Below are 10,402 nucleotides of genomic sequence, written 5' to 3' on the forward strand. Positions count from 1 at the left end.
GGGGGGGGGGATGCTTTGCTTGATCAAGTTTGTCTAGGTCTGCAGTTTGCTGTTTTGGGGTGGGATCTCTCTGCCATGATTGGAAAGTGTTCTGCTCATCTACTGTTTAACATTGCTTGGGAAAGATTATTTATTTTTTAGCTTTAGTTCATAATTTGGCAGTACTGGACTACTAGGGCTGCTAGGGTCTAGATTAAGTATCAACTTTGGGAAAACAGCTGTTGGATATTAACTTGCCCAATGGCGTGTACGCCAAACACTAATCCTTTTGCATGCTGTGAGTTGCTGGAGACATTTTGATCAACTTTGCCTCGCTATTGTAGTTTTTGTATCTAGCTAAAATCTCTCTAGGCTGATTGGAGAGTATACTGCTCTTTATTGTTTAGCATCGCTTTCGTATTGATTACTGTCTAGATTTCTGTAATGGTTGAAACTAGTTAATTTGGACTAGGGACTTAAAGGTACAGATCAAGTATGAACCCCTGAAATAGTGAGCAGTCAACCATAAACTCACTCCATCGTCCGAAATGCGGCTTCTTTCAGATTGATTGTTTATTTTTATTCAAATGCACATGGTGGAATTGTGGAAGCGCATATTCGTCAATGACCTTATTACTTGGAATGTAGTAACCGCATCCAGTTCTCTAGTAGCATGTCCGATTCTTTTGATTAGGACGTGGTTGTAAACTAAACATAGCACTTCATGCATGGATTTTGATGTGTTACTAGTGCCCTTGTTTTCTTCTGTTTGAATGCTGCTGTTCGCAATCATGAGTTATCTCTCTTTGCTTTTGTTTCAATAAAATGTGTTATATGGATATGGCGCCATAGAGACGAGTGCACAGGCACTGTACCCAACATTTTGTGCACTCCCTCAATGAAGTATTTGAAAATTTGATACGATGGTAGCTTATCACAGTACTTTCTTGAATGTTATGATTGATTTATGAAACAAGGCTGACACAATATTTTCTACAGATATGGAGTGCAACAGAGATGAAGCGATCAGATCAAAGGAGATGGCTGAAAGGAAGTACAAGGTGAACGATTTTGTGGGCGCAAGGAAGCTTGCCTTGAAAGCAAAGGCTCTTTTCGATCTTGAGGGCCTTGATCAGATGATTGTAGCCTTGGATGTCCACCTAAGGTCAATGACAAAGTTTGAAGGGGAGAATGACTGGTATGGCATCCTAGAAGTATCAACCTGGGCCGATGAGGAGACTATCAGGAAGCAGTACAAGAAGCTGGCCTTACAAACTCATCCAGACAAGAACAGCTTCGTTGGTGCTGATAGTGCTTTCAATCTCATCTCAGATGCTTGGAATGTATTGTCTGACAAAAACAGGAGAATACTTCATGATCAGAGGAGGCATATGAGCTCTTTACGAGTCCTTCAGAATAACTCCCAAGTAAGTGTTGATAACACTTCCAGTTCATCCATGCCAAGTATGAATGGCTTCTGCAGGCAAAATACTGGTCCAGCCTCACCTCCCAATGTGCCTCCTCAAAATATGCCAAAGCTAAGCACATTTTGGACAGTCTGCATTTCCTGTCGCATGAACTTTGAGTACCCAAGGCAATACGTGAACCAATATATGATATGTCCAGAGTGCCATAAACCTTTTAAGGCTGAAGAAGTTCCTCCTCCGCCTACTTCAAGTCACACCTACCAACCAAAGTCAATGGATACTAATACTAGTAGGGGTCGCACAGCATGTCCTGGTGAGGGAATGGCAGGAACAGGAGCTAGTGGTAGCCAGAATCATCATAATCCTATGCAGCAGCGGTGCTCTTTTCAGGGATCTGCAGCTGGTGCACACACTTTTTCACATTCAGTGCAACAGACACATGGTACTGTTTCAGGCTCTTCCGGATCATCAATCCCTAGAAAAGCTGCAGCAACGAAGGAAAAGGAAGCTGCAAAGAAGCGATACAAGAAAGTGGCGCCGCAGTCAACAAGCTCTGGCCTTGATGGTGACTCAAGTTCACAGAACAAAGCCAAAAGGAAGGCTCGCTCCACTGATCGGGCATCGGGAGCGAAGAGGCGCAAGGAGACTTCTAATTGTCATGTATCTGCTGGGAGTAGCTTCATCAAGGAGATGGAGAAGTTGGATATGCGAAGCTTACTAATTAACAAAATGAAACTCCAACTTCGGGACAAATTAGAGGAGTTCAACAGGAAGAAGGCTGATATGGAGAATGGACGAAAGATGCAGACTAGTCAGAGAACAAACAAAGCGGCCACATGCAGCACATCAGTTGATGCCAAGAAAATGAAGAGGACACAACAAAGTAGTTCTGTTCATCCAGAAGAAGATAATGGAAAGAAACTGACAAGTGAAAGAAAGAGGGCAGAGAAGAGGAAGCATGCCGGTTCAGAAGAAATGGGGTCATGGGAGTGGAAGAAACCTGAAATACGGTTTTTTTACACCAGGAGAAGCCGCAGGGAACAAGAGCCATCTCCCGATGAAATGCTTGTCCCTGATGCAGATTTCTATGCCTTTGGTGATCATTCTGGGAACTCTTTCCAGAAGGATCAAGTGTGGGCCACATATGATGAAGAAGATGGCATGCCTCGCTACTATGCTTTGATCCAGACAGTGCACTCCAGACGCCCTTTTAAGGTTACATTTGCATTCCTCAAGGCGGATAATCCCGACGAGTTTGGGGCTTCAGACTGGCTCTCATGTGGATTTTCCAAGACCTGTGGCGATTACAAGCCTGGTGCATCTGAAGATGCTGACGAGCTGAATAAATTCTCTCATCTTGTCACATGTCAGAAAGGTGCAGGTAGAAGAATCATCAGAATTCTTCCACGGAAAGGTGATATCTGGGCCCTGTACCAGAACTGGTCTGCCGACTGGGATGAACTTGTACCTGATGAGACAATGTACAAGTATGACTTGGTGCAGGTTCTTGACAGCTACAGCCCAAGTGAAGGCCTTTCTGTCATGCCCATTGAGAAAGTCCCTGGCTTTGTGTCTGTGTTCAAGCCACTTTCTGACCCAGCAAAGGGCAGGAGGATTCCAGAGGAGGAAATGACGCGGTTTTCGCACCAGGTGCCGTTTCATATCCTTACTGGTGAAGAAGCTCACAATTCTCCCAAGGGATGCTATGAATTGGATCCAGGCTCAACTCCAAAGGAACTTCTTCAAGTAGTCTGATGATGCCACATGCGCTTGTTCTGTGCTCCCTCTTCACTGTTTTTCCTTCTTTCACTTGTTTCAACCTGGAGTTAGTTGGGTGGTACGGTTTGTCTAGTGCTGTACCATATGTTCCTAGGTTGTGCTGGTGACCTGTAGTATACTCCCCATGTTGTGTTATGTAGCAGCATCCTTGTTTAAGGGTAAACATAGCTGGGTTTTTGAACAATGAAATATACCTGGGTTAAAGTGTTCTTTTGCGGAGAAAAATGTACTCAACTCCCTGAACATGCCTGTTGGACTAGTTAAATATGATATTTCATGGTTTCTTTATGGTTGCAGCCAAGCATGTTGGTGTGTTGTTTCTTGGAATGGACAAATTGATCTGGACACTTCTCTTGGCTCAGCTTTCAGGTAAATCATTTTGTCTTACTGCCACTCGAGACATTTGGCTTTGTTAGACCTTTTTAATATGTTACCTTATCAAAGTTTTGTTGCACCTGTGAAAATTCTATGCGTCTATTTAGCCTTATTGATCAAACCAGATGATGATAAGAAATGATTTACTAGGTTTCTAGAACTCTGATCTGGCACCTATATTTATAAACGGAGGGACTATATATACCAGATCCCTTTCGTCCCGCACCGCACTATCGCGCCCAAGCAGGATTCAAAAGGGAGCAGTGGCGACGAGAGGCCCGGCGCCGACCGCAACACTAGCCCGAATCAGCACCCAAGTTGGCTAGATCTCGCGGCCCTGGTCGTCCTGTCCCCGTCCCTAGGGTTCCGAGGTGCGCGACTGATATCCTGATGTTTTAATTTTTTTTAGGTTGCGACCAATATATAACATCCCTTTTGGATCGATGTAGGAGAGGGCGTACATGATGCTGCGGATGAACGGAGGCGGCGAGGGCAGCGATTATGGGAGCTCGGAGGCCGGGAACGACGAGCACGAGCATGAGGAGGAGCTGGAGCACCACCACCGCTTCCACCACAAGGAGCACCCGGGTGGCGTCCATGGTGATGGGGACGATGATCTCAAGGCTGAGGGTGAGGGCTACCTGCGAGGATGAAGGCGAGGACGAGCTCTGCGAGGCTTTGAAGAGGAGGGGTTCGATTAGGATGAGGAGGTGCAGGGCGTGGAGCCAGCGCTAGACCCTGCAGAGTACATGTTGTCACATGGCTTATGGCCCTCGCTGGGATCAGCGATTGTGAGTATGTTTTGTTTTTTAGCTCATTTCACATTTAGTGTGGGTTGCTCATGTGCAGTTTTGCTTTTGCTTTGTAGGGCGGCAGAGGAGCATGTTGGGGATCACATAAACGCTGTGCAGGTAGTGATTTATGTTTCCTTTTCTTGGATGGATTTAATTTTTGTATTTGAAGTTGGAAGTTGGGAGCACTCAAGTTTTAATTAAATGACCTTGGACCGATAGCAATGTTTATTTTGTTAACGCGTGTGACATACAGTGTAGTAGGGATTTATTTTGATCGAAGCAGTGGCATAATTCCTTGGTAGAGCTATATTTTTCTCTGATATAGCAATCAAAGCCAAAAGCAGCTTATGATGTAGATAGTATGCTATAAGTGGTAACACTTACCTCCTGCCATGTTTTCTCCGGGGATTGTGGCATGCATCTCCAATTCGTCTAATTTATGCATGGAGAACTTTATTTTTGTTTAAATTGTGGTATCGTGTTTTTGCTTACTTATTGAAACCAGCCAAATTTTACAGAGCACCTGACATTTACAAATCGGCATGTTACTGAAGAAACACAGGATTCATGGCAAGGTTGATCCAGATGAGTACTCTTATAAGATGCGATGCTAATGGTTCTAGACTTCTAGTCATGATTTCAGGAATTAGTTGCACTGGGTGAAGTGGTTGGTACAGAAAGTAGAGGTCTCTCTGCTGATAGACTTGCTTCCTTAGCTTCAGTAACTTACAACACAAAAGATATGCAAGATGGCAACCCAGAACAGTACGTTCAAATACTTTTAAATTTCATAGCCTTACAATAATATATATTTTAAAGTGACATGCTAACGTGTAATTATTCTTGGTAGATGTGTAATTTGTCGCTGGGAATTTGAGAAAGGTGAATCCTTGGTTGCACTTCCCTTCAAGCATTCATACCATCCTGACTACATTATTCAGTGGCGTCAAATAAATAAGGTACAATGCCACTTTCAACCTAGTTATTGTTAGAGATTGCCTATGTTTTCATGGTATATAAAGCATATCAAGCAATCACACCTGCACCATGGAAAATGTAGGGTTCCTTTGTACCTCTACTATACAACCACATGTCTATGCTTATTAATCTAGTCACCTTAATAGAAAATGTAGGGTTCCTTTGTACCTGTGCACCACTTTTTTTTTTTACATATTTTAGTATTTGTATTTTTAGATGTCTTGGGTCTCTAGAACTCAGGTTTGGCGACTGTATTTTTGTTTAGGGTTTTTTATATTGGGCTATTGGTATTCCTTGTAGAATTTTGGCACCTCCAACAGTGTATGTAAAAGTGGGCATTTCTAAAAAATGCATTGAAAGTGCTTAATGTAACATGTCCATAGATGTTTCAGCAGCATACATATATTGGTGAGTATTTACAGTATGATGTCTTGTGTGCAATTATTTACATCTCATGACCATTTACTTTTCACTGTAAATGATCCGATGTATCATGATACTTTTGTGTTAGCAAATTTTTATTCAAATTCAAGTTTTGAAAGCTTCTGATCTTGCTAACATGTGTGTGTGAATTCATACTAATGCTCAAAGTTAAGGTTCTATCACCCAGTTAATGCTGAAAATTAGGGCATAATGATTGTGATGTCTGATGAGACTTGAATATACCATATATGGAAGTCCCATTTTATATTATTGCACATATAGTATAGAGATGTAGAAATATGCAAATGGATGAGCATGTAACTTATGTAGTGTTGTGTACAAGAAATCAACGTTTACTTCTGCCTTATGAGGTTCTACCTGTATATACTGATGTTGTTTATCTCCTGCTGAGCTGGTTGTAACCTTGTTTCTGTATGGTGTCCTCTTAGCGGGTAATCCCCTGTGTGTTCTACCGGCTGTTGATGCCATGTTTTTCAAATGGACAAATTGGTCGTCATCAACTCGTCATGATTCACGAGCTTTCAGGTAAAGCATCTTCCGTTGTTGCGCCTGATAAAATCTTGTGTGATGTTGATTTGCTTCGGGGGCAGTTCTTCTGCTTAGGTTTCTGGTTACTCCGGGCATATTTCAGTAGGCACCTAGGTGTTTTGTAGCGTACTCTTGGCTGCATTTTGATTGATAATAGGTTACTTTGTAAATAAAACATGCAATAAAGTTTTTGTATCGTTACAGATCTGGACGTAGCTGGCCTCCTCAACCTGTAGCTGCATGCATTCATGCACTGCACGCACGCACGGCGTCTCCAAGGCTCCAACCTCGCCCGTCAATGGATGGCCAAGCAAGCAGAGGTAACGTAGCACTCGCCGCCAAACGCTTCCGCGGGAGAGTCTCATGGTCCGCATGTTTTTACTGTTTAGAGAGAGAGAGAGAGAGAGATGCCGGCTAGTACGTGGAGGACCCATCAAACGAGTCTATCGGACGCCCATCTGGCTGCACCCGGTGTCCTCAACCCCTAGCTCCTTAATGGCTACCAGACGCCCATCTGGCTGTATCCGGCGAGTAAATGAAGTTACCGATCGATCTTTGTAACTTCTATGGTCCTTATTAATTGGTATCATTCGGTATATCTTTGCAATTTTTGCTGGCCCCAATGGGTAGACCTAAGTAATTTTTGTGAAAGTTCCTGGTTTTGTGTCTGTGTTCAGGCCACTTTTTAGTTTTTTTGGAAAATTCCTGGTTTTGTGTCTGTGTTCTAGCCACTTTCTGACCCAGCAAAGAGCAGGAGGATTCCAATGGAGGAAATGATGCGGTTTTCGCACTGGGTGCCATTTCATATCCAGAACTCCCCCAAGGTATGCTATGAATTGGATCCAGCCTCAACTACAAAGGAACTTCTCCAAGTAGTTCCAGTCACTTCTGTCCTTTTCGTCTCGCATCGGATGCCACATATGATTGCTCTGACTTCTGTCCTTTTCGTCCCGCATCGCACTACCACACCCAAAGAGGATTCAAAAGGGAGCAGCAACAGCGAGTCCTGGCGTCGACTGCAACCCTAGCCCGAATCAGAACCCGCCGACTGACGCTTCCGGAGGGGGCCTCTTGTGACCAAGGCCGCTGCCGAGGCGCAACGTGGCACCCGTTCACGGCCCTCGGCAAGGTCCACGCCGACCTCCAGTAGCAGGCAAGTTGGCTAGATCTCGCTGCCCCGGCCGTCCCGTCCCCGTCCCTAGGGTTCCGAGGTGCGTGATTGACATCCCAAAGTTTTAATTTTTTTTGAGGGTCCGACCAACACATAACATCCCTTTTGGATCGATGCAGGAGAGGGCGTACATGATGCTGCGGATGAACGAAGGTGGCGAGGGCAGCGATTATGGCAGCTCGGAGCATGAGCAGGAGCTGAAGCACCACCATCGCGTTCACCACCAGGAGCACCCGGGTGGCGTCCATGGTGATGGGGATGATGATCTCAAGGCCGAGGGTGAGGGCTACCTGCGAGGATGAAGGCTAGAACGAGCTCTCCGAGGCTTTGAAGAGGAGGGGTTCAGTTAGGATGAGGAGGTGAAGGATGTGGAGCTAGCGCTAGACCCTGTAGAGTAAAGGTTGTCACGTGGCTTATGGCCCTCGGTAGGATCAGCGATTGTGAGTATGTTTTGTTTTTCACCAGATTTGACATTTCACGTGGGTTGCTGATGTGCAGTTTTGCTTTTGCTTTTGTAGGGCGGGCAGAGGAGAATGTTGAGGATCACATAAATGCTGCGCAGATGGTCATTTATGTTTCCTTTTCTTGGATGGATTTAATTTTTGTATTTGAAGCTGGAAGTTGGGAGCACTCGAGTTTTGATTAAATGACCTTGGACCGACAGCAATGCTTATTTTGTTAATGCGTGTAATTATTGTTGGTAGATGTGTAATTTTTCATAGGGCATTTGAGAAAGGTGAATCCTTGTTTGCACTTCCCTGCAAGCATTCGTCCCATCCTGACTGCATTATTCAGTGGCGTCAAATAATTAAGGTACAAAGCCACTTTCAACCTATTTATTGTTAGAACATATAGTTCCCCAAAGATGAGGATTGCCTATGTTTTCATGGTATGAAGCATATCAGGCAATCACACATGCGCCATGGAAAATGTAGGGTTCCTTTGTACCTCTACTATACAACCACATGTCTATGCTTATTAATCTAGTCATCTACATAGAAAATGTAGGGTTCCTTTGTATCTGTGCAACACTTTCTTTTTTACATATTTTAGTATTTGTATTTTTAGATGTCTTGGGTCTCTAGAACTCAGGTTTGGCGATTGTATTTTTGTTTAGGGTTTTATATACTGGGCTATTGGTATTCCTTGTAGAATTTTGGCACCTACAACAGTGTATGTAAAAATGCGTATTTCTAATAATTGCATTGAAAGTGCTTAATGTAACATGTGCATAGATGTTTCAGCAGCATACATATATGGCGAGTATTTACAGTATAATGTCTTGCGTGCAATTATTTACATGTCATGACCATTTACTTTTCATTGTAAATGATCTGATGTATCATGATACTTTTGTGTTAGCAAATTTTTATTCAAATTCAAGTTAAATTGAAAGTTTCTGATTTTGCTAACATGTGCGTGTGAATTCATACTAATGTTCAAAGTTGAGGTTATAACACCCAGTTAATGCTGAAAATTAGGGCATAAGCATAATGTTTCTTATGTATGATGAGACTTGAATATACCATATATGGAAGTCTCATTTTATATTATTGCACATATAGTATAGAGAAGTAGAAATATGCAAATGGATCAGCATGGAACTTATGTAGTGTTGTGTACAAGAAATCAACGTTTACTCTTGCCTTATTAGGTTTTACCTGTATATACTGATGTTGTTTATCTCCTGCTGAGCTGGTTGTAACCTTGTTTCTGTATGGTGTCCTCTTAGCGGGTAATCCCTTCTACAGGCTGTTGCTGCCATGTTTTTCAAATGGACAAATTGGTCATCATCAACTCGTCATGATTCACGAGCTTTCAGGTAAAGCATCTTCCATTGTTGCGCCTGATAAAATCTTGTGTGATGTTGATTTGCGTCGGGGGCAGTTCTTTTGCGTAGGTTTCTAGTTACTCCGGGCATATGTCAGTAGGCACCTAGGTGTTTTGCAACTTACTCTGGCCGCATTTTGATTGATAATAGGTTACATTGTAAATAAAACATGCAATAAAGTTTTAGTCTCGTTACAGATCTGGATGCAGCTGGCCTCCTCAACCTGTAGCTGCATGCATTCATGCACTGCACGCATGCACGACATCTCCAAGGCTCCAACCTCGCTTGTCAACGGATGGCCAAGCAAGCAGAGCTAACGTAGCACTCACCGCCAAACGCTTCTGCGGGAGAGTCTCATGGTCCCACATGTTTTTACTTTTTAGAGAGAGAGAGATGCCGACCTGTACATGGAGGACTCATCCAACGAGTCGACTGGATGCCCATCTGGCTGCATCCGGCGTCCTCAACCCCTAGCTCCTTAATGGATACCGGATGCCCATCTGGCTGTATCCGGCCAGTAAATGAAGTTACCGATCAATCTTTGTAACTTCTATGGTCCCTATTAATTGGTATCATTCGGTATATCTTTGCAATTTTTGCTGGCCCCAATGGGTAGATCTAAGTAATTTTTGTGAAAGTTCCTGGTTTTGTGTCTGTGTTCAGGCCACTTTTTAGATTTTGTGAAAATTCATGGTTTTGTGTCTGTGTTCAACCACTTTTTAGTTTTTGTGAAAATTCCTGGTTTTCTGTCTGTGTTCAAGCCACTTTCTGACCCAACAAAGAGTAGGAGGATTCCAACGGAGGAAATGATGCGGTTTTCGCACCACGTGCCATTTTATATCCAGAAATCCCCCAAGGTATGCTATGAATTGGATCTAGCCTCAACTACAAAGGAACTTAGTTCCAGTCTCATGATGCCACATATGATTGCTCTGACTTCTATCCTTTTCGTCCCGCATCGGATGCCACATATGATTTCTCTGACTTCTGTCCTTTTGGTCCCGCACCGCACTACCGCACCCAAAGATGATTCAAAAGGGAGCAGCAGCGGCGAGAGTCCCGGTGTCGACCGCAACCCTAGCCCGAATCAGAACCC

General features: G+C 43.6%; 1 pseudogene; it reads left to right on the forward strand.

Moving 5' to 3' along the window:
• Positions 1-10,402, forward strand: part of LOC119279893 — a 75,891-nt pseudogene that overhangs the window by 856 nt on the left and 64,633 nt on the right.

The sequence above is a fragment of the Triticum dicoccoides genome, chromosome 3B, assembly GCF_002162155.2.
Source record: "Triticum dicoccoides isolate Atlit2015 ecotype Zavitan chromosome 3B, WEW_v2.0, whole genome shotgun sequence".
Lineage (NCBI taxonomy): Eukaryota > Viridiplantae > Streptophyta > Magnoliopsida > Poales > Poaceae > Triticum > Triticum dicoccoides.